Raw genomic sequence first — 27,494 nt, forward strand, 5'->3', positions numbered from 1 at the left:
AGTCACTTTACAATAGTGCATCTAAATCTTAAAGGGGGGGGTGAGAGGGATTACTTATCCTATCCTAGGTATTCCTTAAAGAGATGGGGTTTCAGGTGTCTCCGGAAGGTGGTGATTGACTCCGCTGTCCTGGCGTCGTGAGGGAGTTTGTTCCACCATTGGGGGGCCAGAGCAGTGAACAGTTTTGACTGGGCTGAGCGGGAGCTGTACTTCCTCAGTGGTAGGGAGGCGAGCAGGCCAGAGGTGGATGAACGCAGTGCCCTTGTTTGGGTGTAGGGCCTGATCAGAGCCTGGAGGTACTGAGGTGCCGTTCCCCTCACAGCTCCGTAGGCAAGCACCATGGTCTTGTAGCGATGCGAGCTTCAACTGGAAGCCAGTGGAGAGAACGGAGGAGCGGGGTGACGTGAGAGAACTTGGGAAGGTTGAACACCAGACGGGCTGCGGCGTTCTGGATGAGTTGAAGGGGTTTAATGGCACAGGCAGGGAGCCCAGCCAACAGCGAGTTGCAGTAATCCAGACGGGAGATGACAAGTGCCTGGATTAGGACCTGCGCCGCTTCCTGTGTGAGGCAGGGTCGTACTCTGCGGATGTTGTAGAGCATGAACCTACAGGAACGGGCCACCGCCTTGATGTTGGTTGAGAACGACAGGGTGTTGTCCAGGATCACGCCAAGGTTCTTAGCGCTCTGGGAGGAGGACACAATGGAGTTGTCAACCGTGATGGCGAGATCATGGAACGGGCAGTCCTTCCCCGGGAGGAAGAGCAGCTCCGTCTTGCCGAGGTTCAGCTTGAGGTGGTGATCCGTCATCCACACTGATATGTCTGCCAGACATGCAGAGATGCGATTCGCCACCTGGTCATCAGAAGGGGAAAGGGAAGATTAATTGTGTGTCGTCTGCATAGCAATGATAGGAGAGACCATGTGAGGTTATGACAGAGCCAAGTGACTTGGTGTATAGCGAGAATAGGAGAGGGCCTAGAACAGAGCCCTGGGGACACCAGTGGTGAGAGCGCGTGGTGAGGAGACAGATTCTCGCCACGCCACCTGGTAGGAGCGACCTGTCAGGTAGGACGCAATCCAAGCGTGGGCCGCGCCGGAGATGCCCAACTCGGAGAGGGTGGAGAGGAGGATCTGATGGTTCACAGTATCGAAGGCAGCCGATAGATCTACTGAGCCTACGGAGCTGTGAGGGGAACGGCACCTCAGTACCTCCAGGCTCTGATCAGGCCCTACACCCAAACAAGGGCACTGCGTTCATCCACCTCTGGCCTGCTCGCCTCCCTACCACTGAGGAAGTACAGCTCCCGCTCAGCCCATTCAAAACTGTTCGCTGCCCTGGCCCCCCAATGGTGGAACAAACTCCCTCACGACGCCAGGACAGCGGAGTCAATCACCACCTTCCGGAGACACCTGAAACCCCACCTCTTTAAGGAATACCTAGGATAGGATAAGTAATCCCTCTCACCCCCCCCCCTTAAGTTTTAGATGCACTATTGTAAAGTGACTGTTCCACTGGATGTCATAAGGTGAATGCACCAATTTGTAAGTCGCTCTGGATAAGAGCGTCTGCTAAATGACTTAAATGTAAATGTAAATGTAGGAGGGGATAGGGTCAAGCGGGCAGGTTGTTGGGCGGCCGGCCATCACAAGACGCGAGATTTCATCTGGAGAGAGAGGGGAGAAAGAGGTCAGAGCACAGGGTAGGGCAGTGTGAGCAGAACCAGCGGTGTCGTTTGACTTAGCAAACGAGGATCGGATGTCGTCGACCTTCTTTTCAAAATGGTTGACGAAGTCATCTGCAGAGAGGGAGGAGGGGGGGGAGGAGGATTCAGGAGGGAGGAGAAGGTGGCAAAGAGCTTCCTAGGGTTAGAGGCAGATGCTTGGAATTTAGAGTGGTAGAAAGTGGCTTTAGCAGCAGAGACAGAGGAGTAAAATGTAGAGAGGAGGGAGTGAAAGGATGCCAGGTCCGCAGGGAGGCGAGTTTTCCTCCATTTCCGCTCGGCTGCCCGGAGCCCTGTTCTGTGAGCTCGCAATGAGTCATCGAGCCACGGAGCGGGAGGGGAGGACCGAGCCGGCCTGGAGGATAGGGGACATAGAGAGTCAAAGGATGCAGAGAGGGAGGAGAGGAGGGTTGAGGAGGCAGAATCAGGAGATAGGTTGGAGAAGGTTTGAGCAGAGGGAAGAGATGATAGGATGGAAGAGGAGAGAGTAGCGGGGGAGAGAGAGCGAAGGTTGGGACGGCGCGATACCATCCGAGTAGGGGCAGTGTGGGAGGTGTTGGATGAGAGCGAGAGGGAAAAGGATACATGGTAGTGGTCGGAGACTTGGAGGGGAGTTGCAATGAGGTTAGTGGAAGAACAGCATCTAGTAAAGATGAGGTCGAGCGTATTGCCTGCCTTGTGAGTAGGGGGGGAAGGTGAGAGGGTGAGGTCAAAAGAGGAGAGGAGTGGAAAGAAGGAGGCAGAGAGGAATGAGTCAAAGGTAGACGTGGGGAGGTTAAAGTCGCCCAGAACTGTGAGAGGTGAGCCGTCCTCAGGAAAGGAGCTTATCAAGGCATCAAGCTCATTGATGAACTCTCCGAGGGAACCTGGAGGGCGATAAATGATAAGGATGTTAAGCTTGAAAGGGCTGGTAACTGTGGCAGCATGGAATTAAAAGGAGGCGATAGACAGATGGGTAAGGGGAGAAAGAGAGAATGACCACTTGGGAGAGATGAGGATCCCGGTGCCACCACCCCGCTGACCAGAAGCTCTCGGGGTGTGCGAGAACACGTGGGCGGACGAAGAGAGAGCAGTAGGAGTAGCAGTGTTGTCTGTGGTGATCCATGTTTCCGTCAGTGCCAAGAAGTCGAGGGACTGGAGGGAGGCATAGGCTGAGATGAACTCTGCCTTGTTGGCCGCAGATCGGCAGTTCCAGAGGCTACCGGAGACCTGGAACTCCACGTGGGTCGTGCGCGATGGGACCACCAGATTAGGGTGGCCGCGGCCACGCAGTGTGGAGCGTTTGTATGGTCTGTGCAGAGAGGAAAGAACAGGGATAGACAGACACATAGTTGACAGGCTACAGAAGAGGCTACGCTAATGCAAAGGAGATTGGAATGACAAGTGGACTACACGTCTCGAATGTTCAGAAAGTTAAGCTTACGTAGCAAGAATCTTATTGACTAAAATGATTAAAATGATACAGTACTGCTGAAGTAGGCTAGCTGGCAGTGGCTGCGTTGTTGACACTACACTAATCAAGTCGTTCCGTTGAGTGTAATAGTTTCGACAGTGCTGCTATTCGGGGGCTAGCTGGCTAGCTAGCAGTGTTGTTTACGTTACGTTGCGTTAAAAGAACGACAATAGTTGGCTAGCTAACCTAGAAAATCGCTCTAGACTACACAATTATCTTTGATACAAAGACGGCTATGTAGCTAGCTATGTAGCTAGCTACGATCAAACAAATCAAACCGTTGTACTGTAATGAAATGAAAATGTGATACTACCTGTGAATGCGACCGGGTTGTGAGTCTATTCGGTAGACGTTGGCTAGCTGTTGGCTAGCTGTTGGCTAGCTGTTGGCTAGCTAGCAGAGTCTCCTACGTTAAGGACGACAAATAGCTGGCTAGCTAACCTCGGTAAATTAAGATAATCACTCTAAGACTACACACTCTAAACTACACAATTATCTTGGATACGAAGACAGCAAAGACAGCTATGTAGCTAGCTAACACTACACTAATCAAGTCGTTCAGTTGAGTGTAATAGTTCTACAGTGCAGCTAATCAGTGGACGTTAGCTAGCTGGCTAGTGAAGACTACGTTAGGACGGCGAAATATGATAATTACGCAATTATCTTTGATACAAAGACGGCTATGTAGCTAGCTAAGAAGAAATTGCTAAGATTAGACAAAACAAACCGTTGTGCTATAATGAAATGTAATGAAATGTAATGAAAAAGTTATACTACCTGCGGAGCGAAGTGCCGATGTGACCGCTCGCTCCAACCCGGAAGTGATTGATAGATACACTTCCAATTGATTCAAATTATGTCAATTAGCCTATCAGAAGCTTCTAAAGCCATGGCATTTTCTGGAATTTTCCAAGCCGTTTAAAGGCACAGTCAACTTTGTGTATGTAAACTTCTGACCCACTGGAATTGTGATACAGTGAATTATAAGTGAAACAATCTGTCTGTAAACAATTGTTGGAAAAATGACTTGTGTCATGTACAAGGTAGATGTCCTAACTGACTTGCTAAAACTATAGTTTGTTAACAAGAAATTTGTGGAGTAATTGAAAAATGAATTTCAATGACTCCAACTTAAGTGTAGGTAAACTTCCGTCATCAACTGTATAATAATAATTATATATATATATATATATCAATTATTATTATTATATATATATTTTTTTACAGTAACAGTCAAAAGTTTAGACACACCTACTCATTTGTAGGGTTTTTCTTTATTTTTACTATTTTCTACTCTTGAATGAGTAGGTGTGTCCAAACTTTTGACTGGTACTGTATATATTGTGCCGTCTGGTTTGCTTTTTCATAAGGAATTATACATTATGAATGCTATTACTTTTGATACTTAAGTATATTTGAGCAATTCCATTTACTTTTGATACTTAAGTAAATCTAAAACCGAATACTTTTAGACTTTTACTCAAGTAGTATTTTACTGGATTACTTTTACTTTTACTTGAGTCATTTTCTATCAAGGCATCTTCACTTTTACTCAAATATGACAAATTAGTACTTTTTCCAAATACACATGCCATGTCACAAGTGAGGCTTCCAGCAAGACAGTAACCCCAAGCACATATCAAAATCCACAAAGAAATTGTTCATTGACCAACAACAACAAAAAATCACCATTTTGCTATGGCCATATCAGTCTCTGGACTTGAACTCTATTGGTTTGAGTTGAAGAGAGCAGTCCATAAGCGCAGATGAAAGATATCAAGAATCTGGAAAGATTCTGTATGGAGGATTGGTCTTGTAGGCTCGGCCCTAAACTGACCTCTCTGCCACCTCTGGCCTCATGGCAAATGGCCAAATACTTCTATGGGCTTATAGGATAAAACTACTGCAGCTATGTTTGACATCGATCTAAAACTTTGATGCCATCTATATGGATGTATGATCTTTGTTGTAAAGTGTGGTTGTTCAGAGTGAACTCTGACGACGCTGTATGGTACAATCTCTTTTGTACTCAAAGGAATTATCTCTATTGTAACCGAGCCCACTCCCTTAAATTACCACACCTAGATGTGACCCCCTTGCTAGGGGATGTTGGCTGGTTCAACCTGATTGGATATCTTCGTTTTATAACCTTTGGTTTGGTCTGTGCTTTGGTCAACAATTGATTTTGAATATAAACAAGCCAGATCTGGTATAAATGGAATGAAAGTATTTTCTTCTCCCTCTTGTCCTGCTATGAAATCACCCGAATGGTTGTATGTGAAATTCTCATACAAATTCTCTGCGTTGCATCGTGCATATGATCAACCCTTAGCCGTGGTGTATTGGCCATATACCACACCTCCTCGGGCCTTATTGCTTAATTAAAACCCCTTGAGCATGACCATAAAAAGTGTTGCTATTGTTTCTTTATTTCGAGCTCCTATCACCAAGAAATGTGACTTTATCTTGGATGAACGAGTTCTGCAGGAAGCGTTCATGGAACCGAATAGAGATGTCTGTTGAACATGTACGGCTGTCTGCCCACTGTTTTCTGATGCTTCTACAGGTGTGCTGCAGTTATACAAATACCTTCTTCCTCCCACACCTAGCAGCAGCACTTGTAGTCTGGCACTGAATAATATTTATTCTAAGTTTTGCTGGGCAAATTTAAGGTCAAATTATTTTCCACAGACATATAGAGTATATTTACATAAAAGACCAAACCAACCAACAAACCCATCACCCAGACTAAGGCTCTGTTCCAAATCGCCCTATATATTAAAGAGTTAAGTTAATGTAATTGACGTGGGTGTAAATCTCTCTCTCCTATAACAGAGATGATGATGAACTTCCTGTGTTCCATCTACTCCTCTAAGGCCATGAACTGCAGCTGGCTCCCAGCCAATCATGTCACAGAAGACCACCAGCTCTACTACGGGTGAATACTATTCTACTTCCCGCTCCTCCACCACTCAAAGGTCAATACAAGGCTATTTGTGGATGAGTGTTCATATTAAACAAGATAGAAATTGTGAAGAGATTCTTCTGTTGGCAGATTTTTCTGTTGTTATATGACGCTTAGTTTTATCTGACTTGTGGCCTGACCAAGAAAAACTTGGCCCTATTTAAAAGCTATAACTATGGCCCAGGGTTTTTCCGGATTAAGTCGTGTGTGAAATATTAAGGACTATAACTGTGACAACAACTATACAATGTCAGTCCTCTCATTTCTGATGTTTCAGGTACAATGGTGAATCATTTGAGTACTGTGAGTAAGGTATCAATATGCAGTGAGCACCTGTATAGCGCCAGTCAAAGGACAGGATTCCACCTGAAAAAAAGACTTCTGAAAACCACTTTAGTGGTGGGTCCTAAAGACCATAGTAGGAATTGAACTCTGACCAGGAGGACAGTTATGTTTGAACCCTTGGCCTACAATGGTCGCGCCCTGAGGAAATCGAATTAACATAATACAAACGTTTCATGGGCAACTTCTCAATTCACCGCCTCCACCGATCTCGCCCGTCCACATCTGCAGTGAAAGGTGGCAGATCTAGAGTGGTGTTTGTCAGACAATGAGACATCCCGAAATCCGGTCTTCTCACAAAAATGTACGTAGAGTCCAAACAGTTTGGCCTAGCAACTATTACCACTCTATCTTACTACATTTGCACACACTGTATATAGATTTTTCAATTGTGTTATTGACTGTACATTTGTTTATTCCATGTGTAACTCTGTGTTGTTGTTTGCGTCGCACTGCTTTGCTTTATCTTGGCCAGGTCGCAGTTGTAAATGAGAACTTGTTCTCAACTGGCCTACCTGGTTAAATAAAGGTGAAATAAAAAAATACAAAATATTGAAAGCTGAGACTCTCACATAAACGATGAGACTCTCATGAACACAAGCCTCACAAGACTCTTCTAAAGGTCCCCAGTACCAGATGTAAAAAATGATGGAAGAATATATAGAGATAGTTTAGTGCCTGAAAGGGGTGCGTCACTTGAGTGGGTTGAGTCTCTGACGTGATCTTCCTGTCTGGGATGGCGCCCCCCTCGGGTTTTTGCCGTGGGGGAAATCTTCATGGGCTATACTCTGCCTTGTCTCAGGGTAGTAAGTTGGTGGTTGAAGATATCCCTCTAGTGGTGTGGGGCTGTGCTTTGGCAAAGTGGGTGGGGTTATATCCTGCCTGGTTGGCCCTGTCCGGGGGTATAGTCGGACAGGGCCACAGTGTCTCCCGACCCCTCCTGTCTCAGCCTCCAGTAATTATGCTGCAATAGTTTGTGTCGGGGGGCTAGGGTCAGTCTGTTATATCTGGAGTATTTCTCCTGTCTTATCCGGTGTCCTGTGTGAATTTAAGTATGCCTCTAATTCTCTCTCTCTTTCTCTCTTTCTCTTTCTCTTTCTCTTTCTCTCTTTCTCTTTTTAATAATCTTCTCTCGGAGGACCTGAGCCCTAGGGCCAGTCTGTAATATCTGGAGTATTTCTCCCGTCTTATCTGGTGTCCTGTGTGAATTTAAGTATGCTCCCTCTAATTCTCTCTTTCTCTTTCTCTTCTCTTGGAGGACTTGATCTCTAGGACCATGCCTCAGGACTACCTGGCCTGATGACTCCTTGCTGTCCCCAGTCCACCTGGTTGTGCAGCTGCTCCAGTTTCAACTGTTCTGCCTGTGACTATGGAACCCTGACCTGTTCACCGGACCTGCTGTTTTCGACTCTCTCTCTCTACCGCACCTGCGGTCTCTAACTCTGAATGATTGTCTATGAAAAGCCAACTGACATTTACTCCTGAGGTGCTGACCTGTTGCACCCTCTACAACCACTCTGATTATTATTATTTGACTCTGCTCGTCATCTATGAACGTTTGAACATCTTGTCCATGTACTGTTATAATCTCCACCTGGTACAGCCAGAAGAGGACTTGACACCCCCCCAGTGCCTGGTTCCTCTCTAGGTTTTTTCCTAGGTTCCTAATCTTCAGAAGAAACTTCCTTTCATTTTTTTGGTTTTACTATCTCTTGTTCCATGTAGTGAATCTGTTTTTCAATGCATTTCTATTGGCTGACAGCAGTAAAGCTAAATGCAATCATACCTGATACAATGTTGTCAATCATCCTAATCTATCCAGTATGGAACCTTATGAAAAAGGAATGTCCAATGGGGATGTTATGATGCAACAGCGGTGCAATGTAGCTGGGGCTACTTAAGATTCTGGTACAGACGCTGAGTGCTGTCGATGCTGTCTGTCCACTTGTGCATTCATTTCCACCCATCCGTGCATGGTGTGATGGTTGATAAAAATTTGAACAAATTACGCTAAAATAATGAGAAAGTAACAGTAGTTTACAGACAGTTTACTTGATTGAGCGTGTTTTATTCTGTGCGGATTCACCAAAATAATAAAATCCCTCAGTTAGTATACAGAAAAGGAGGATGATGTAACGACGCAAGCTATATCTACTATTCCACACAATTATTTGGCTATTGTCTTTCAAGCTCCTTATTGCACAACGCTTTGTATTAAAGCCTAAATTAAATACATGTTCACCACATCGCCATTTTGGCTCTGGAGAGAGGCTCGAGCGTGCGAATTGCATTGAAGAGACCGCGTACAGCGCCCTCTACCGGCCTTTTTCTTAGAGCCAAAATGTCCAAGAAGAGTGGTCCTGATGCTGCAGGGATGCTGAAAGCGTCGACATAGCAGGATGTGAGTATCTAAACCGTGCCGGAATCATGTTTATTGGCGCAGTCTCTGTGGCGCAATGGAATAGCGCGCTGGACTTCTAATCCAGAGGCTCCGGGTTCGAGTCCCGGCAGAGATGGGTCACCTCTGGGTGCCACATGGCAGACCTGCGGATTTTTTATTACAGAAAATGTATAATGTAATTAATACTGTCCGATAATAAACTGCAGGCACCTTTTCATTCAATGCATCCATCTAAATGTTCTAAATATAATACTGCACTTCATTACATCTCTACATCCCATGATATGTAGGCTATACTTGTATGTATCACATAGCCTAACCATAATAATAATTGATATCAAATAAATAATGATTCATTTAAAAAATATATATATTTACCTGATAGAATAGCATATTCGACCACTTATTGAGCATTACAATATCAAGGTAATTATAAAACAGAAATTCTTGCTAGACCTTAATTATAACAACAATTCAGGCTAGGCTACTATAGACAGATTTATTTCCCCGCACAAACAATCCATTCCAATATAGTTTTTCTCAAGTAGATCCTCTGAATAATGGTAGAAAATGAATCACTTATTTAGTAAAAAATACATCAATGCCAGTCCAGTGAATTAGCTATACATGCAATAACGGTCCAACAGCAGAACAATTTAATGATGACAATACCTGGAATCCTAATTAGAGTGGCTATATGTTTAAGTGAATACATTTGTGTAACTTAATGTGTTGTTTCTACGAGGTGCATCCGTGTGTATGCATTTTAATAGTGTTTCCAGTTGTTTGGGAGTAATTATTGAGTCAGTGCACTTGAGGGCGCTCCAACACCGCGTTGTAGCCTGGGCTGATGCAAAGCCGAGAGAGATGGATATGAGAGCAGCCTACAGCCCACTATACAGGCGCAATGGGGACATTGAAAACGACATGTATGTATAGCCTATGTAGCTGGCTATAATAGGCTATATAGCCTCTACTTCATCATTACTTTGAGAGAAAGGAGGAGACAGACGCTGCCACTTCTGGGGCAGAACTTGGTTTTGCCATGCAGAATGTTTGCAGAAGGATTTGCTGGCAGAAGGATTCAACTAAATCAGCACTCCATTACCATGACATGTCATTAGATCTGTGACCTATTACTCAATCTCTCTTCAATAGACAAACACAGAGATAATGGCAAAAAAAACAACAAACATTATGGACAAATTCGTGTAGTTTTTCTCTGGTGACAAAGACATGAAAATATAATAGATGTATCACTACCATCTACTGCGAGATTCAGACTAGAAAGAGGAGGGGTGTGTGCTGTGGTGCTGACGTACGTGAGAGGAGAGAGCGAGACAGAAAGGACTGCGCCGCTAATGAGAAAACGGACCGTCGCCGAGCACGCAAGAGCAGACAGCAAGAAGGAGAGAGGGGGAAAAAACGGAGAAATGATCTAAACCGTAAAAAAAAGATTAGAAAGGGGCGGTGGATAACGACGAAATCGTCACATATATTCACTGGAAGGATTACAATTGCCCGATAGTGGTGAATAAAATCCAACGGTTTTTTTTGATGCTGTCCTCACGGAGAATTGAGCTAACGGGCTTGCTGGTCTTCTGAACGATGCATAGGCTTCTGCTCCTGAGTTTGGCGTTGAGTTTTCACCGTGGTAAGATAAGGGTTACCTTCCCTAATAAACGAGACAATGTTTCATGTTTTGTCGAACAATACCGAGGCTTGTTAAACTTGATGAGGGGGAAAGTTGCTCTAGATTCGTTTCAGTTATGTGCTTGTGTGTGTGCGCGCGTGTGTGTGTATGTGTATGTGAGAGAGCGATAGAAGTAGATGCTCCTCTTTTCTGCGTATATGGCCTCGAGTTTGTCATATGCGGGGCAGTGCGAATGGTAGGCTATTCCACAGTGTGTGTTTGTGTGTGTGTGTGTGTGTGTGTGTGTGTGTGTGTGTGTGTGTGTGTGTGTGTGTGTGTGTGTGTGTGTGTGTGTGTGTGTGTGTGTGTGTGTGTGTGTGTGTGTGTGTGTGTGTGTGTGTGTGTGTGTGTGTGTGTGTGTGTGTGTGTGTGTGTGTGTGTGTCTAACATGATCATGGCCTGATTGGTGCGAAAATCTAGTATCTACCATATGACCTTAGTCCTGTGCATACAGTAACCTATTGCATTTTTCAAATATGATGTTAGGCAGAAATGACGTGTTCGAATGACAGTGCGCGTCTAAAATGATTTACCAAAGGTGCTTGATATTGTAATTTGGGAACGGCTTGTGTTAATCATTCAAACGTTGCTTGCCATTTTTTTTATTGGTGCCTGAGATATAAATGTAGCCTAATAACACGCACGCACACATACACACACACCAAGGCCATTGTAGACAGTCTCCAGTTTGCCATGCGTGGCTGCCGCTGTATCCTGCTCTGCTCGTGCGCGCGACACAACGATTGGAATGGGGACTTTTTTTGGCCATGGATTTCATTTCGAATCGAGGTATGGCCATCATAGCTTCACGTATAATACCCATAATGTCATCTAGATGACATATATTTAATACATGCGCATTGACATAACGTAGTTGCTAGGAGACATGTGCTCAAGGTGGACGTGATTTCTTGGACTACCTGTTCGATTACAGCATCTTCCTTGTGCTCGCGCACGGCACAAGGCAACCCTCCCTTTTCATTGTCTACCTTGTTGTGCCGTGACAGTCAGAGAGTGCGTGTACTGTGAATGTGCGGGCACGCGCAGGTACTGACCAGCCTAGCACTTTATCGTAGGTAAGGGGCGTGTTTGAAAGGTCTATATAGGATGATGTCATCCATGTAGCCTGTGTCTCTTTTTAGATCACTATAGGCTAGCGCAACTCTTTTGTCCTTCACTCAACATCCATACACAATATTAGTATACTAGTATAACTATACACGGAATGCTAAATGTTAGTATTGTATCACCTTTTCACTGCCTAATCCTGTAAAACAACTGACAGATGGCCTATAGTGTGGCAGCTATAAACAGTAATCGTTATGAATGGTCATTACACACTACAAAACATACTAATACATCTTATTCACATGGATCGAAGCTGAAGCATGCATGCACTCACTCACTCACACACACACACAAAATACAATGTAACCCCTTCAACCCAAATCAACATGCAAATTCTTGTTGTTTTTCTGCAGGGAGCCCTCCTCGGCTCCCTGACAGCAGTTTTCTCTCTCATAAATCCATCAGTGCACATGAGTGGTTCTGCTACAAGCCACACACACACACACACACACACACACACACACACACACACACACACACACACACACACACACACACACACACACACACACACACACACACACACACACACACACACACACACACACACACACGTTAGTTATGTGGCTGTAAACTATGTGTCACACACTGCGCTCATTATGGCAATGGTACAATGTCACAATTTTATCATTCATGTGTAGGCTATACTCTTCCAACTGCCTGTCCAAAACACTGCTCTCAAAACACTTGAAGATCAAAACTATTCCACATTTCTAGTTTTCTTAACAGGCATTTCATATGGTATGAAATGTAAATGTATGTCCTGCAAAGACTCTTTATAATCTATGAAATTGAAATTGTTGTTAGTAGCCTACACCTGGTAAATTTGTGACACTGCAACTTGGTGTTGCTAATGTACCTACCTAGACTGCTATAATAAAGGCCTCAGTGCAGGTGCAACATTTGTCAGCCTCTGTCCTTAATGAACAATGTCACAACTACTTCATGTATACACTAGACTGGCATTGTTTTGTCGTTTCTGAATTTCAGATATTTAAGTATCACCAACTGCTGTCCACACATAGGAAACAGAGACGATATACCGTATTGAATGGATAAGATAGTAAAGGTGAATATGGATAATATGGTCTGAAAGGGAATGATGAGGTTATGTACCCCAATTAATTGGATAGGTGGAGGGAGGATGAGGTCATGATTAACATTTTGCAGAAAATGGGTGTATCAAAAAAAAAAGGGAGGGTTTTGTCAGACACACACACACACACACACACACACACACAACACACACACACACACACACACACACACACACACACACACACACACACACACACACACACACACACACACACACACACACACACACACACACACACACTACCGACCAAACAACCCAACCCAGTCTCATGAGCTACATATTCTATTTCAACGTTTTTTTGTGTAAATATTGCTAAAAAACATTGAAATGGAACATGTAGCTCATGAGACTGTGTAGTTTAAGTCACATGTGGGTCTATTCATAATGTGGATGTAACAATGAGATATACTCACAATTCCATAATGTAATCAAGTAATAGTTAACATTTTCTTCACATTAGTTATGGCTATGCTACAGTGTGACGTTCAATGTCAACACAATGTGACTTGACGCTTTAAAACTAATTTTGACACATAATGTAATGAACACGAGGGGAGACAGAGAGCTGGATTCAAGCACAGGGTGGTGCTTATTGCAAAGGACCACAGGAGGAGGCAGGTAGCTGGGTCCAGGGGCAGGCAGAAGGTCATACACAGGGGGTCAAAAAGGGCAACAGTACAGGCAGGGAAAAGGCTAGTAACGTAGTACGGGAGATCAGGCAATAGGTAGGTAATGGGAAATCCGATAGGGAATAGGCAAAAGGCGTCATTAGTGATGGGGTGCAAAGAACGGAACTAAATAGTGTGTGATAATGACCTCCAGGTGTGTGAACAGGTGATTAGAATTCAGGTGATTAGGATCTGGAGAGTGAGCTGCGTTCAGGGGATCTAGGTGTTTGAGAGTGTTTGAGGGTGTGAGTTGGATGCGGACATACTACTACCTAGTAGTAGGGCTGTCCTATTGTTTATTGTAAAGGTACAAAAACAGACAATGAAACTTGCTAGAAAACTACAAATTAGATTACGCCTGTTGAGGCTCATTGTTTATCATGTATATATAGTATACTAATCTATAAAATAATCTAAATTTATGTGTGTAATAAATTAAACATATTAAATTATAGCATTATGTAGCAACTCAAAATGACAGCAAGCCGTCCGGGCCAATAGCAGTAGACGTTAAAGACCCTACTAAAGCTGTTTGACTGGCCTAACCAATGGAGTTTTTAAAACCACAAAGCGAGAGAGAAAGGGAAAGAGAGAGAGAGAGTGAAAGAGGGCGAGAGAAAGAGAGAGAGAGAGGAATAGAAGAGAGAAAGAGACACATCTGACTGTGCCTCTGCCATGTTTTCTAACTGTGTGTGTCTACATTTTGCCGAGAGACAATTTGGGGGTCGGGGGAGGGGTGGTAAAAAGTTGTGTTTGGGGGGGGGGTCTTGTGTGGCGATAGTGGGGAAGGTGGTCTGGTGGGCAGGTGGGTGAAGTCGAGGGGGCCCAGATCAAGACCGATTAGAGTTTTTATTCGGAGGGTGGTTGTAGTGGGGGATGAAAAGAAAGAAAGCGAGGGAGAGAGAGAGAGAGAGAGAGAGAGAGAGAGAGAGAGAGAGAGAGAGAGAGAGAGAGAGAGAGAGAGAGAGAGAGAGAGAGAGAGAGAGGCAGGAATAGGGAGGGAGAGGGAGGGGTTGGGGGCCAGGGGGAGAGAAAGGGACGATTACTCAAGCCTGACTGGCTGCTCTGTAGGGACAGTTGGCCACACACACACACACACACACACACACACACACACACACACACACACACACACACACACACACACACACACACACACACACACACACACACACACACACACACACACACACACACACACACACACACACACACACACACACACCTCATTGACATAGAATATGGAAGAGAGAGTTCAAAGTGCTACTCTCAAATCAGAATTCTTTAACCCACATCTGAGGCCTCTCTCTCCTTCCCTGAGCTCTGGGCCTTAGAAGATGCCTCTGCACATGCCTTGGCTTAGACTAGAATTAATTGGCATTAATCACTGTTGAAACTTCTCTTCTTCTCCCTCTTTTTTCAGTTTGATTTTTTTACCCTCCCTCAGTTTTTCTCTTTCCCTTCTCTCTGTCCTTCCATTTATCCTCCTTCTTTCTGCTAGCTAAGCTCAATTCTCCCCCCTCTCTCTCTCTCTAATAAGTTCCAGATGTGGTTATTGCATTCCTTTAGTCAGTGGAAAGGCGAGGAGAAAAAAGGAGAGGGGGAGGGGTCAGAAGAAGAAGCACATGAATTAAAAGAGCACATGATGAAGGAAGAGTGCAGCCACCCTGTACACACACACACAGACCTGCAACCACACACACACACACACACACACACACACACACACACACACACACACACACACACACACACACACACACACACACACACACACACACACACACACACACACACACACACACACACACACACACACACACACACACACACACGAGATGGGATTCACTGCTGTCGTTGGGCTGTGTTTTTCTCCCTCAAAAGTTTTGGGACATTCCCCCTCCCCCTCTTCGCCCACTGTCCCCTTCTCCACCACCATCCTTCCCTCCATCCCCTATCCCTCTATTCCACCCTCCTCCCCCTGTAGGAATGTGGCCGCCGGGTGATGATGTCATTTGATTTCTCGCTCTCGGAGTTTCTCCTCGAGAAGGGTAGGGAGATTTGTGTCGCTCCATCCGTCTCTCTCTCTCTACGATAACAACATTACAGCTAGCCATCTAACTAATAAGCCTACAGTTATGTGCCTGGTCTACATTGCAAGCCATACAGCCATGTAGCCCGCAGTAAAAATGGGAACATATTTAGTTAACGGTTCAACTGTTGTTGTTTTTATTATCCTAATCGTTTAAAAAAAGAAAATGTTGGTTGGAAGGATATGGCTGCATGCAGCACATTCACATCAATTCCATAAGGAGAGAGTTGTGTAAGTTGAGCCCTTTTTATTTTACATTCAGCATTACTCCGTCAAGGGAAACACCGTATTCTTTCTAACAAAGACATCTACATATATTTCAGGATGTTGTGTGTCCCTGTAAATAATCAGTATTCACATGAACATTACAGCTTTGAAAATATAGCTTGTCCCCCCAAAAAGTGGTCTCTTCGTACGTTGAACAGGGTAAATTCAGCGGCCGACGATTTGTTTCCCTGTACTGACTGAAATATTACCACCACCTTTTTAAAACCATGTTTATCTTTACTTCCCAAACGCAGTTCAAAACAGTCACAGTCGCTTATTTGGAAATCACTCTTGTGAATTATTGATTCATAACGATATTGATTTTGCTAGCTAATTCAGAGTACGAAACAAAATATCCCTTGACCGAGGACTTATGTTACCACAAAACTCCACTTTGATAATTCTGTATAGCGTAGCCCTTGATCAGGGTTCGATGCGGCCTGACATTGTAAGTCTGTGGTGGTCACCCTTGGTTACCTTTCAAGTATTCTTTGTCGTTCATTTGCATGCTCATTTCAGAAAGGACGGGCTGGGTTATCTTGAAGAGAGGAGTTGTGAAAAGCCCAGCATATTCATGTCGTCTCATAACGTGTCAGACACTTTGACCAGGAATTATCATATCACCCTGCACTGCTCCAGGGGGTTGTCATGGCCACTGTGTGTCTATCATTGTGTCAGTGGTCCTCACTGGCTGTAGCCATGGTAACGATGTCTGTAAAGGTGGTTCAATACAAATAAAGCACTTGAGATGTGAAATATGGGAGATTAGCCCGAGAGAAGAGGACAAAGAGAAAACGACACATACACACAGAGCGACAAACGGACAGACAGACAGAGAGAGAGAGAGAGAGAGAGAGAGAGAGAGAGAGACAGAGAGAGAGAGAGCGTATAAATTATTCTCTTCTCTTCATTTCCAAATAAATATGTTCCTATAGCAACCCTTTTACCAGGGGCTTTAATGATAGAGGGAGTGAGAAATAAAGAGCGGGAACAAGGAAAATAAATAAGAGCGGAGAGGTGGAGAGGCAGAGACGGAACATGTAAAGAGATAGAGGTGGAGCAATGGGAGGGAGGGCATGATTATTTCTGAGTATGTGCCACAGACAGACAAAGGAATGGAACCGGGGGGGTACATGGTGACAAAGGGACAGTGAAAGAGAGGGAAGGAACCGGGGGTACATGGTGACAAAGGGACAGGGAAAGAGAGGGAAGGAACCGGGGGTACATGGTGACAAAGGGAAAGGGAAAGAGAGGGAAGGAACCGGGGGTACATGGTGACAAAGGGACAGGGAAAGAGAGGGAAGGAACCGGGGGTACATGGTGACAAAGGGACAGGGAAAGAGAGGGAAGGAACCGGGGGTGACAAAGGGAAAGAGAGGGAAGGAACCGGGGTACATGGTGACAAAGAGAAAGAGAGAAGAAGAGGGAAGGAACCAGGAAAGAGAGGGAAGGAACATGGTGGAAAGAGAAAGAGAGGGAAGGAACCGGGGTACATGGGACAAAGAGAAAGAGAGGGAAGGAACCGGGGGTACATGGTGACAAAGGGACAGGAAAGAGAGGGAAGGAACCGGGGTACATGGTGACAAAGGGACAGACAAAGGAAAGAGAGGGAAGGAACCGGGGTACATGGTGACAAAGGGAAAGAGAAGAGAGGGAAGGAACCGGGGTACATGGTGACAAAGGGAGGGAAAGAGAGGGAAGGGGTAATGGTGACAAAGAGAAAGAGAAAGAGAGGGAAGGAACCGGGGGTACATGGTGACAAACCGGGGACAGGGAAAGAGAGGGAAGGAACCGGGGGTACATGGTGACAAAGGGACAGGGAAAGAGAGGGAAGGAACCGGGGGTACATGGTGACAAAGGGACAGGGAAAGAGAGGGAAGGAACCGGGGGTACATGGTGACAAAGGGAGAGGGAAGGAACCGGGTACATGGTGGGTGACAAAGAGAAAGAGAAAGAAGGGAAGGAACCGGGGTACATGGTGACAAAGAGAAAGAGGAAAGAGATGGGGACAAAGGAAGAGAGGGGAACCGGGGGTACATGGTGACAAAGAGAAAGGGAAAGAGAGGGAAGGAAAGAGAAAGAGGGGGAAGGAACCATGGTGACAAAGGGACAGGGAAAGAGGGGAAGGAAGGGGTACATGGGTGACAAAGAGAAAGAGAGGGAAGGAACCGGGGTACATGGTGACAAAGGGACATGGGGACAGAGGGAAGGAAACATGGTGACAAAGGGACAGGAAAGAGAGGGAAGGAACCGGGGATGGTGACAAAGGGAGGGAAGGAACCGGGGTACATGGTGACAAAGGGACAAAGGGAAAGAGAGGGAAGGAACCGGGGTACATGGTGACAAAGAGAAGGAAGATGGTGACAAAAGAGAGGGAAGGAACCGGGGTACATGGTGACAAAGAGAAAGAGAGGGAAGGAACCGGGGGTACATGGTGACAAAGAGAAAGAGAGGGAAGGAACCGGGGGTACATGGTGACAAACCGGGGATGGTGACAAAGAGAAAGAAAGAGAGGGAAGGAACCGGGGGTACATGGTGACAAAGAGACAAAGAGAAAGAGAGGGAAGGAACCGGGGTACATGGTGACAAAGGGAAGGAAAGGGGTACAGAGAAAAGAGAGGGAAGGAACCGGGGTACATGGTGACAAAGAGAAAGAGAGGGAAGGAACCAGAGTAATGGGGACAAAGAGAAAGAGAGGGAAGGAACCGGGGGTACATGGTGACAAAGAGAAAGAGAGGGAAGGAACCAGAGGTACATGGGGACAAAGAGAAAGAGAGGGAAGGAACCGGGGGTACATGGTGACAAAAGAAAGAGAAAGAGAGGGAAGGAACCGGGGTACATGGTGACAAAGGGAAAGAGAAAAAGAAGAGATGGGGAAGGAAGGAAACATGGTGACAAATGGTGACAAAGAGAAAAGAGAGAGGGAAGGAACCGGGGGTACATGGTGACAAAGAGAAAAAGAGAGAGAAGGAACCGAGGGTACATGGTGACAAAGTGAAAGAGAAAGAGAGGGAAGGAACCAGGGGTACATGGTGACAAAGAGAAAGAGAAAGAGAGGGAAGGAACCGGGGGTATATGGTGACAAAGAGAAAGAGAAAGAGAGGGAAGGAACCGGGGGTACATGGTGACAAAGAGAAAGAGAGAGGGAAGGAACCGGGGGTACATGGTGACAAAGAGAAAGAGAAAGAGAGGGAAGGAACCGGGGGTATATGGTGACAAAGAGAAAGAGAGAGGGAAGGAACCGGGGGTACATGGTGACAAAGGGAAAGAGAAAGAGAGGGAAGGAACCGGGGGTACATGGTGACAAAGGGACAGGGAAAGAGAGGGAAGGAACCGGGGGTACATGGTGACAAAGGGACAGGGAAAGAGAGGGAAGGAACCGGGGGTACATGGTGACAAAGGGACAGGGAAAGAGAGGGAAGGAACCGGGGTACATGGTGACAAAGAGAAAGAGAAAGAGAGGGAAGGAACCGGGGGTACATGGTGACAAAGAGAAAGAGAGGTAAGGAACCGGGGGTACATGGTGACAAAGAGAAAGAGAGGGAAGGAACCGGGGGTACATGGTGACAAAGAGAAAGAGAGAGGGAAGGAACCGGGGGTAAATGGTGACAAAGAGAAAGAGAAAGAGAGGGAAGGAACCGGGGGTACATGGTGACAAAGAGAAAGACAAAAAGAGGGAAGGAACCGGGGGTACATGGTGACAAAGAGAAAGAGAGGGAAGGAACCGGAGGTACATGGGGACAAAGAGAAAGAGAGGGAAGGAACCGGGGGTACATGGTGACAAAGAGAAAGAGAAAGAGAGGGAAGGAACCGGGGGTACATGGGGACAAAGAGAGAGGGAAGGAACCGGGGGTACATGGTGACAAAGAGAAAGAGAGAGAGAAGGAACCGAGGGTACATGGTGACAAAGTGAAAGAGAAAGAGAGGGAAGGAACCGGGGGTACATGGTGACAAAGAGAAAGAGAAAGAGAGGGAAGGAAAAGGGGGTATATGGTGACAAAGAGAAAGAGAAAGAGAGGAAAGGAACCGGGGGTACATGGTGACAAAGAGAAAGAGAGAGGGAAGGAACCGGGGGTACATGGTGACAAAGAGAAAGAGAAAGAGAGGGAAGGAACCGGGGGTATATGGTGACAAAGACAAAGAGAGAGGGAAGGAACCGGGGGTACATGGTGACAAAGAGAAAGAGAGAGGGAAGGAACGGGGTACATGGTGACAAAGAGAAAGAGAGGGAAGGAACCGGGGGTACATGGTGACAAAGGGAAAGAGAGAGGAAAGGAACCGGGGGTACATGGTGACAAAGAGAAAGAGAGAGAGGGAAGGAACCAGGGGTACATGGTGACAAAGAGAAAGAGAAGAGAAAGAGAGGGGGAAGGGACAAAGAGAAGAGAAAGAGAGGGAAGGAACCGGGGTACATGGTGACAAAGAGAAAAAGAGAGGGAAGGGGTACATGGTGACAAAGAGAAAGAGAAAGAGAGGGAAGGAACCGGGGGTACATGGTGACAAAGAGAAAGAGAGAGGGAAGGAACCGGGGGTACATGGTGACAAAGAGAAAGAGAAAGAGAAAGGGAGGGAAGGAACCGGGGGTACATGGTGACAAAGTGAAAGAGAAAGAGAGGGATGGAACCGGGGGTAAATGGTGACAAAGAGAAAGAGAAAGAGAGGGAAGGAACCGGGGGTACATGGTGACAAAGAGAAAGAGAAAGAGAGGGAAGGAACCGGGGGTACATGGTGACAAAGAGAAAGAGAGGGAAGGAACCGGAGGTACATGGGGACAAAGAGAAAGAGAGGGAAGGAACCGGGGGTACATGGTGACAAAGAGAAAGAGAAAGAGAGGGAAGGAACCGGGGGTACATGGGGACAAAGAGAGAGGGAAGGAACCGGGGGTACATGGTGACAAAGAGAGGGAAAGAGAGGGAAGGAAGTACATGGTGACAAAAAGAGAGAGAGAAGGAACCGAGGGTACATGGTGACAAAGTGAAAGAGAAAGAGAGGGAAGGAACCAGGGGTACATGGTGACAAAGAGAAAGAGAAAGAGAGGGAAGGAACCGGGGGTACATGGTGACAAAGAGAAAGAGAAAGAGAGGGAAGGAACCGGGGTACATGGTGACAAAAAAGAAAAGAGAGGGAAGGAACCGGGGTACATGGTGACAAAGAGAAAAGACAAAAGAGAGGGAAGGAACCGGGGGGTGACAAAGAGAAAGAGAAAGAGAGGGAAGGAATATGGTGACAAAGACAAAGAGAGAGGGAAGGAACGGGGGTGCATGGTGACAAAGAGACAAAGAGAGAGGGAAGGAACCGGGGTACATGGTGACAAAGAGAAAGAGAGGGAAGGAACCGGGGTACATGGTGACAAAGGGAAAGAGAGAGGAAAGGAACTGGGGGTACATGGTGACAAAGAGAAAGAGAGAGAGAGGGAAGGGACCGGGGGTACATGGTGACAAAGAGAAAGAGAAAGAGAAAGAGAAAAGAGAGAGAGAGGAAGGAAGGACCAAAGAAAAAGAGAGAGGAACCGGGGGAAGGGGGGTACATGGTGACAAAGAGAAAGAGAGAGGGAAGGAACCGGGGGTACATGGTGACAAAGAGAAAGAGAAAGAGAAAGGGAGGGAAGGAACCGGGGGTACATGGTGACAAAGTGAAAGAGAAAGAGAGGGAAGGAACCGGGGGTACATGGTGACAAAGTGAAAGAGAAAGAGAGGGAAGGAACCGGGGGTACATGGTGACAAAGAGAAAGAGAGAGGGAAGGAACCGGGGGTACATGGTAACAAAGAGAAAGAGAAAGAGAGGGAAGGAACCGGGGGTACATGGTGACAAAGAGAAAGAGAGAGGGAAGGAACCGGGGTTACATGGTGACAAAGAGAAAGAGAGGGGTCTAGGACTATTGTCAAGGGGAGGATAGAGAGGGAAGATGACAGAGGAGGGGAAAAATGTGCTCTGCACCAGACAAAGAAAGGAGCCTCCCCTCTTTCTCTTTCTCCTTTTCTTCCCCTGTTACTTCTCCACCTCTAGCCAGTCACCTTCATTTGTTGACTGACATGATGGCAACATGGTCCCTTTTTCTCTCATTCTCTATCTTTATGCTATATAACAGTATTGCCATGGTGAGGTAGGTTATACCCAGTCTAGTCTACCATACCGCCATGCGGTTATTGTCAGTTAGACTCAGGTGGTATCGGGCAGCAACAGTGGCACTCCTGACTTTGTCATTGTGCCCTTACCCGTAAACCGATCCTCATCATCATCCTCATCGTCATCACAGTTTTGTCATCCGTCCATCTCCTTGTTTTGCCATTTCGGTATTTCAGACATTTAAGTATCACCAACCGCCGTCCACACATAGGAAACAGAGACGACATACCGTATTGAATGGATAAGATAGTAAAGGTGAATATGGATAATATGGCCTGAAAGGGAATAGAGAGAGAGGTGCACTGGACAATTAACTGGATAGGTGGAGGGAGGATGAGGTCATGATTAACGTTTTGCAGAAAATGGTTGTATCAGAAACAAGGGAGGTTTTCGACAGACACACACACACACCCTCATGCATGCACACACACATACACACACACACACACATACACCAAAAACACTTTTTTGGGGGGCAGTTACTTTAGACGTCAGCTGTTGCCATGGTGACGCAAGTCTGTGATCCAACGACAGAGCAGGATTGGCTAAACTGGAGAGAGGAAGAGGGGCAGAGGGACTGAGAGGGAGAGAGGGACTGGGAGGGAGAGCGGGACTGAGAGGGAGAGCGGGACTGAGAGGGAGAGCGGGATTGAGAGGGAGAGAGAGCAGGACTGGGAGGGAGAGCGGGACTGAGAGGGAGAGCGGGACTGAGAGGGAGAGCGGGACTGAGAGGGAGAGAGGGACTGGGAGGGAAAGCGGGACTGAGAGGGAGAGAGGGACTGAGAGGGAGAGAGGGAGGAATACAGGGATAGATAGGCAGATAGAGATCATTAGATTGATTGACAGATCCATACAAATGTGATTTTATCAAACGTTATTGCTTGAACAGGATTAATAGCATGGCACTAAATTCATTCAGGCACATCAGACAAAGCCCTGACGTCATGGCATCATGTTGTAGCCTTTTGTTTGCTTAGGAGACAGGAAAACTTTGAATTCAAAAATGGATTTTTAGGTTGATCGCGTACGCGTGGGGAGATAGGATGTTCTGCCCCTACCTATCTAGGAATTAAAGGCGCATGTATTCTGTCTTGATGGCGTTCTTATTAGCACGGGGGCTGGGATTAGGCCTATTGTGATAGAAGACAAAGCATCACATTTCACACAGAGCGAAAGAAAATCTGTAGCATGTTGTTGTTAAGATTATGGGATTGTGAGACACAAAAGGTGTTAATTGTAGGTCTCCGTGACTGTGTGGTCAGGCTTTGGTGTGTCAAGTGTGGCTATGTTAACAACAGGGCTTGCTTTACCTCAGTGTCTGTGTGGATAAGAGTTTGGTGACTGCGATGTCTCTATCCGGCCACATCATCACCATCACCAGCCAATGTGGTCAATGTTTGGTTTGACCGTGTTTGTGTTGATGGGTGTGTCCTATTTCTATGTGGTCACCGGTCAGGGTCTGACTGTGTGTGTGTGTGTGTGTGTGTGTGTGTGTGTGTGTGTGTGTGTGTGTGTGTGTGTGTGTGTGTGTGTGTGTGTGTGTGTGTGTGTGTGTGTGTGTGTGTGTGTGTGTGTGTGTGTGTGTGTGTGTGTGTGTGTGTGTGTGTGTGTCTGGGAAGACATGGTGTAGGATGTTGTCATATGTCTGTGTGGCAAAGGTTTAGTCATGTATGTATGTGCGCGTGTGTGCCTCTTTGTGTGTGTGTTTCATTAGGGCTCTGTGTGTGTGTGTGTGTGTGTGTGTGTGTGTGTGTGTGTGTGTGTGTGTGTGTGTGTGTGTGTGTGTGTGTGTGTGTGTGTGTGTGTGTGTGTGTGTGTGTGTGTGTGTGTGTGTGTGTGTGTGTGTGTGTGTGTGTGTGTGTGTGTGCACGCACGCGCATGCACACGGTCACTTTGTGACCATGTCTTTGTGCGGTCAGGGTACTCGGAGTCTCTCGATGGCATCTGGGGATCACTGACTCAAGGAAATCAGGACACTCTAAATTTGTCACTGCAGCATAACCCACATAATAAAAGAATACATGAGCTTCCTCTCTCTCTCTCTCTCTCTCTGTCTCTCTCTCTCTCTCTCTCTCTCTCTCTCTCTCTCTCTCTCTCTCTCTCTCTCTCTCTCTCTCTCTCTCTCTCTCTCTCTCTCTCTCTCTCTCTCTCTCTCTCTCTCTCTCTCTCTCTCTCTCTCTCTCTCTCTCTCTCTCTCTCTCTCTCTCTCTCTCTCTCTCTCTCTCTCTCTCTCTCTCTCTCTCTCTCTCTCTCTCTCTCTCTCTCTCTCTCTCTCTCTCTCTCTCTCTCTCTCTCTCTCTCTCTCTCTTGTCTTTTCTTTCTTCCCATCTGCCTCTCTCTCTCTACTCTCTTTGTATAGCTTTTTCACGTGTTCTCTCCTGCTCAGACACTCACATATTGAAGAATGATATGAGCAAGTAGTATGGAAATACACAGAGAAGAGGCCTACAAAAAGACCATACAGATTTGGGCGAGGATCTGTATTTTTTTTTGTGGACCCCTAATGTATGCATTACCTGGGAAGCTGCTGAGTGTTCTCCTTGTCAAGCTATTGAAAAAGCCTGACATCCCCGTTGTCCCAGTGTGTAGTCTGCATTCCCACTGTGGATCTTGTTTGTGGTTTTAAATGACCGTGAGAAATGACCGGGAGTGATGCCTTGCCTGCTCTGATGCTGTTTAGTCCATAGTTGTTGTTGGAGCATAGCATTACGGCCTCATCTCAGTGGTCAGAGGAGGCTAACAGATTAGATAGCGTATCTAGCGAGCTACATTGATTTAATCTGACTGGGTAGGAGTCCTAATTTAGAAGTTTTCGTGGTCATCGCACAGCTTATGTTTGGACTAATGGTGGATCACGTTGATATTGTCACTTTGGGAGCGGTCTTTTCTTTATCGTGGTGTGCCACAAGGCTCAATTCTAGGACCACTGATTTTTTCTATTTTCTGTGATTGACTTGTAGTAGGCCTATGCTAGATATACAAATGAAGATAATATCTATCTACATGATGTTTTACTCTCTCTTTGGAAAAATGTACGTTCTGTTTCTGTCTGAAAGCTTTTAAAAATTTTATTGACTGGGACATTATTTATACATGGCTGTGTTTTTCATGATATCAGGCATATTGTAGGCTACCTCCTTAAATCACATAAATTCAATCAGGTTGGGGGGGTTATAGTAAAAAAGAGCGATATGGAGGGAGTTAGAGAGAGAGACTTTGGGTCATGGGGGGAGGGGTGAGCAGGCATATGCCAGTTGTTAAGAAAGTGAGAGAGATGGGGACCTACAGAGGAACGCTGGAGGGTTCAGAGAGAGAGAGAGGGAGGAGAAGTAAGAGAGAGAGAGAGAGAGAGAGAGAGAGAGAGAGAGAGAGAGAGAGAGAGAGAGAGAGAGAGAGAGAGAGAGAGAGAGAGAGAGAGAGAGAGAGAGAGAAATAGCCAAGCTAGAGGGCTGATATTTAATATGATAAATGGGTTGTGACAGCGTGGCTCTAAACCCCCTCCAACCACTAGAGAAGGAGGACGACCACGGAAATAGAAAACAATATGGCCTGGCCTACCGAGTGGCGCAGCATCCTAATAAGCACTGCATCGCAGACCCAGGTTCACTACAGACCCAGGTTCGATCCCAGGCTGTGTCACAACCGGCCATGCCCACGAGTCCCATAGGGCGGTGCACAATTGGCCCAGCGTTAGGTGAAGGTTTGGCCGGGAGGGGCTTTACTTGGCTCATCGCGAATCCTTGTGGCGAGCCGGGAACCTTCAGGCTCACTTCGGTTGTCAGTTGAACAGTTTCCTCCGACACATTGGGTTAAGTGGGCAGGTGTTTAAGAGCGCGGTTTGGCGGGTCATGTTTCGGGTGACGCATGACTCGACCTTCGCCTCTCCCGAGCCCGTTGGGGAGTTGCAGTGATGAGACAAGATCGTAATTGGATTGCATTTGGATATCATCAAATACAAAAAATGTAATTAAATTGAAAGCAGTATGGGAAAAGAACGTCTGTATACAGTACATACAGAGAGAGAGAGGGTGAGAGAGAGAGAGAGAGAGAGAGAGAGAGAGAGAGAGAGAGAGAGAGAGAGAGAGAGAGAGAGAGAGAGAGAGAGAGAGAGAGAGAGAGAGAGGGTGAGAGGGGGAGAGGGGGAGAGAAACAACACCAAAAAGTGAGACAGAAGTGGGACCTTGATTGTCATTATTTCATTGTTTATGAGGAATGTGGTATGAAGAAATTACATGTACAACATATGTATACATTTATAACAGCTATCCACGTTCAGAGAGAGAGAGAGAGAGAAACAGCACAAGTAAATGGGAGAAATGCAACTTTGATTGCCATTCTTTCATTGTTTACGAGGACATGTAGCAACAACATTATAGTGCAGACAAGAGAAAGAAAACAACACAACCGCAATCCAACTTGGATTCTCTCATCGTTTAACGGCCTTCGTCATGATGAGCGGCGTATTTACTGTGTGTTGTGTACTGTGGAACAAAACCTTTTTCATATTGGACAAGCAGTCACAACACTTCATCAGATGAATACGGCACAGTTTTATACTGCAGAAAGAACTGTGGTGGCTCTCAACCGAGAGCTGGAACAGCCCTGTAGAGTATAGACAATGACATGTACTGTAGTTAGACGCAAGATAGAGAGAGAGATGGAAGAGAAGAGAAAGAGAGAGAGAGAGAGACAAAGATAGGTTTAAGAAAAGGGAAGCTCTCTTCTCCTCCCTTCTCCTCTCTTTCCCCTCTCTTCTCCTCCCTTCTCCTCCCTTCTCCTCTCTTTCCCCTCTCTTCTCCTCCCTTCTCCTCCCTTCTCCTCTCTTTCCCCTCTCTTCTCCTCCATTCTCCTCTCTTTCCCCTCTCTTCTCCTCGCTTCTCCTCTCTTTCCTCTCTCTTTCCCCTCTCCTATCTTCTCCTCTCTTCTCCTCTCTTTCCCCTCTCTTCTCCTCTCTTCTCCTCCCTTCGCCTCTCTTCTCCTCTCTTTCCCCTCTCTTCTCCTCTCTTTCCCCTCTCTTTTCCTCCCTACTCCTCTCTTTCCCCTCTCTTTCCCCTCTCTTCTCCTCCCTTCTCCTCTCTTTACCCTCTCTTTCCCCTCTCTTCTCCTCCCTTTCCCCTCTCTTTTCCCTCTCTTCTCCTCTCTTTCCCCACTCTTCTCCTCTCTTCTCCTCCCTTCTCCTCTCTTTCCCCTCTCTTCTCCTCCCTACTCCTCTCTTTCCCCTCTCTTTCCCCTCTCTTCTCCTCCCTTCTCCTCTCTTTACCCTCTCTTTCCCCTCTCTTCTCCTCTCTTTCCCCTGTCTTTCCCCTCTCCTATCTTCTCCTCTCTTCTCCTCTCTTTCCCCCTCTCTTTCCCCTCTCTTCTCCTCTCTTTCCCCTCTCTTTCCCCTCTCTTTCCCCTCTCTTCTCCTCCCTTCGCCTCTCTTTCCCCTCTCTTTCCCCTCTCTTCTCCTCCCTTCTCCTCTCTTTACCCTCTCTTCTCCTCTCTTCTCCTCCCTTCGCCTCTCTTCTCCTCTCTTTCCCCTCTCTTCTCCTCCATTCT

The 27,494-nt window shown here is 46.2% G+C and overlaps 1 non-coding gene and 1 pseudogene across 1 annotated transcript; both read left to right on the top strand.

The window, feature by feature from the left end:
* The first annotated feature begins 8,924 nt into the window (after positions 1–8,924).
* Positions 8,925–8,998, top strand: trnar-ucu. The gene has a single exon. It is a non-coding gene; the product is annotated as a tRNA-Arg (tRNA).
* A 1,232-nt stretch (positions 8,999–10,230) lies between these two features.
* Positions 10,231–27,494, top strand: part of LOC124014121 — a 39,080-nt pseudogene continuing 21,816 nt past the window's right edge.

Source organism: Oncorhynchus gorbuscha, linkage group LG25, assembly GCF_021184085.1.
Source record: "Oncorhynchus gorbuscha isolate QuinsamMale2020 ecotype Even-year linkage group LG25, OgorEven_v1.0, whole genome shotgun sequence".
Lineage (NCBI taxonomy): Eukaryota > Metazoa > Chordata > Actinopteri > Salmoniformes > Salmonidae > Oncorhynchus > Oncorhynchus gorbuscha.